The following is a 3,823-nucleotide window of genomic DNA, read 5'->3' on the forward strand; positions in this document are numbered from 1 at the left end:
TTTGCCCAAAGTGCACTCCGGGTATGTCATAAATAAAATCAGAGAAGAAATGACATAATTACCATATTAGCGCTTACATGTTTTTTTTGCAATGCGCGCAGATGGACGAGGACGGGAACTTTGTGAGGAATATTGTGGACGATGAAAGTGACAAATCGCACGTTGATCCATCTCATGATGACAGCTCCAGCAAAGTAAGTTTTCAAACTTACATAACTACATTATTACATATTAAAATAATAACCGACTGACATAAATGGTTTAATGCATTAATTTACAGGGAGATGTAGATGGTACAAGCGGGAATGATGAGTATGTTGGTGATTATTTGTTTAATTTTGACATCGGATTTGATGAATATCAGCAAGAATCATTGGACATGCATTGGAAGGTCATGAGGAAGACGTTCAAGTCACTAGGAGAGGCTTACATTTTCTATAACCAGTATGCTTATGAGCGTGGTTTCAGCGTAAGAAAGGACTCACTGAAATATTCGAAAGGTCCTGAGGGAACTAAGCGCTTGAGAAAGTATCGGTGTCCGAGAGCTAGGAAACGACAGGCAAAACTTTGTAGAATGGAAGGCAGGACCCGCAGACTGAGAGGGGAGACTCGTTGCTTCTGCGATGCGCACATAACTTTGAAACTTGATAAAGAGCGTGACGTTTGGTATGTCAGCAGTTTCAATGATGATCACAGTCACGTTCTAGCTAGACCGGATGAAGTCACGTTTCTTCGGTCTCATAATCAGATAAAAGAATATCAGAAAGCTGAGATCTTAACCATGGCAGGTGCTGGAATCAGGAAACATATGATTTATGATCAACTCGTCAGTAGGTACGGGTCATATGCAAAGGCTGGTTTTGGGAGGAAGAAGCTTTATAACATGTGTTATAGAGAAAAAATGAAATTGCTTGCACAAGGTGATGCAGACACTGCCATTGGGATCATGATGACCAGAAAAGAGAGAGATCCAGATTTCTTCTTTGAGCACACCGTCGATGATGAAGGAAGGTTGAAAAACATATTCTGGTGTGATTCTCAATCACGTCGAGACTATGTTGACTACGGTGATGTGACAATCTTCGACAGCACATACAGGATGAATAGGTATGGCATGCCATTTATACCTTTTGTTGGTCTGAACAACCACCGTTGCACCACGGTATTCGGTTATGCTCTTGTGTCTGACGAGACGGAGGATACATATGTCTGGCTGCTTCAGACATTTTTGAGGGCTCATTGTCAGAAGAGGCCCAGGTCAGTAATTACTGATGGAGATGCAGCTATGATTAAGGCCATAAGAAAGGTACTTTCGGAGGTTTGGCATCGTCTTTGCTCGTGGCATATTGAGAAGAACATGCAGAAACACCTTCATCATAAGTCTCTAAAGGAGTTCAGGTCTCTACTTTATTATGCCACTTCAAAGAAGGTATTTGAGGAGAGATGGGCAGCGTTTTGCGCCAAATGGCAGTTGGAGAAAACAAAAACATGGTTACGTAGGATGTACAAGAAGAAAAGGCTTTGGGCTGCATCATATCTGTCAGGTGGGTTTTTCTTAGGTATGCGAAGTAACCAGCGAAGTGAGAGTCTGAATTCATGCCTTCACTTGCATCTAGACTCCGGTATGACTATTGTTGATATGATTGTGCACTATGAGAACTGCATAGTTCGTCTTCGTGAGAACGAGGCACATGACGATTACACAAACTCACAGATAGTTCCAGTACCAGTATTGGACGAGTGTAAAGATATTGAGAAATCAGCTGCCCGTGAGTTCACTGCGGCAAACTTTTATATCTTGCAGGAAGATATGAAGAAGGCACGGGAGCTTGAGGTCCTTGAGAGACTGAGAGGAGCAGACACTCACAGATTCATACTGACATGGAAGGAAAATAGGGATATGAGATTCACTGTGGAGTACACCCCAGGTAACTCCGAAGAAACTGTGAGGTGCAGTTGCAGAAGCATGTATCGCAAAGGACTTCCTTTCAAACATATTCTTCATGTTCTGATTCAGCTACGCTTACGTGAGATACCTAAGTGTTTAGTGCTGCGGAGGTTGAGCCAAGTTGCAAGGGGTGGACTTCTCGTGAAGCGCACTAGCGATCTGTTTGCGTGGGGATGGGCAGGTGCAGGTGACAGAGCTAGGTACAGTGAGTTGACTATCTTATCTGCTGAAGCAACTCATAAAGCATGTCATAAACCATTTTTATTCGACAAGTTGAAGGCGGCTCTGAGGGACATAATAGATAATGATTACACTGAGGAGGATGAGCCTGGTGCGGGGGTACAGTTTGTGAACGACGATGCATTTGAGCCTAATCAAGATCATGGTCTTGTTCGTGATCCCGCTAAAGTTAACATCAAAGGTGCACCAAAACAGAATGTTAAAGGCCGCGGTAAGAATGGTCCTGATGTCACTAAAAATGGACGACCTAAAGCTTTTGATGAGAAAAGCAAACGTCAATGTGGACTGTGTGGTCTTACGAGTCATTATAAGTCCACGTGCCCTCAAAATCCTAAGTATGATTTTTTATGTTATTGTAAATCTTATTGTTCAACCCGAATTTATTTGTTTATTGTGAATTAACACATATCTTACTGTTATGTAGGAACTTTGTTTGAATTGTGGAGTATGGAAGATTGCTATGGAAGATTGCTTCACCCTTTCATTGGAGACAGTTATTAATGTTCTACATATGTGATCTTTAATAATTGTTGAAATATGTTACATGAACTTATTTTACTTTGTTGCTACGATATACCGACATAAGTAGTTGTTTTGATGAAAGACTATGTAATGCAACAAGGAGTTTTTACTTTGTTTATTTTCATGTGCTCATTTTGCACAGAACTGTCGTCGCTTATTTTGACAGTGCCGTCGCTGTTGTTTTGACAGTGCTCATTTTTGCACACTAGTGTCGTCGCTGTTTACTGTTATTTTGCTCTTTGCTGTTATTTTTTCCCAGCACTGTACGGTCGCCGTCGCTTAGAACCCCGTCATTTTAATTATTTAAAAAAAAGACTGACAATAGTGCCGGCGGCACTGTCCCACAGCGGCAGCGTCGGGCGGCTGGCGGCAGTATGAAGTAATCAACTAGTTCGATAGCTCATGTGCCGCCGGGTATATAAGCCGGTCGTCGCGCCCTCCGTCGGGCGAGGTGGGACTAAACATTTCCCGTCGCCCCGCGTGGAACTTGGGCCGTCGTCCCGCCGCCTGCTACTTGGGCCGTCTTCACGTCACGGGCGTATAGTGTTATTTGGCCGGCCCACGCGGTCACGCGCATCGCTGCAGGCACGGCGGCTGTGGGCAGCCAAGTTTTTAGTCCCACCTCACCCGACGGAGCGTGCGACGACCGGCTTATATACCCGGCGGCGCGCTTGCAGTCGAACGTCTTCGATTAAACTGTTATGCCACCCGTCGTCCGACGCTGCCCTATTGGACAGTGCTGTCGGTCCTGTCTGACGTCAGACTAGTCGGTGCATAGTGACCACGCAGGCCACGCACGCCAAATTTTGTCGCGTTCCGACGCTGTACGGATTTTCTATGATTTTTCGCACCGAAAACCCCTAAAACACTGCCCGCACGTGACGCAACGTGCGTTCGTAGTCCGTTTTCGATCATCTCTGGCGTGCGGTCCCCGGGCGGGCCCCACACACTCTGCCAAAAGTTGGGTGCATTCCGGCAAACCGCACTGGCACTTGCTGTGCAACCCGGTGGTTTCAGTATGGGCGGAGGGGACCCTCGGTCGTACTTCTCTCGGTCCCATCCGCCAAAGTCGATCATTTTTTTTCCATGGGCCACAGTGACCATGCAGGCCAC

This window comes from Triticum dicoccoides, chromosome 6B (assembly GCF_002162155.2).
Source record: "Triticum dicoccoides isolate Atlit2015 ecotype Zavitan chromosome 6B, WEW_v2.0, whole genome shotgun sequence".
Classification (NCBI taxonomy): Eukaryota; Viridiplantae; Streptophyta; class Magnoliopsida; order Poales; family Poaceae; genus Triticum; species Triticum dicoccoides.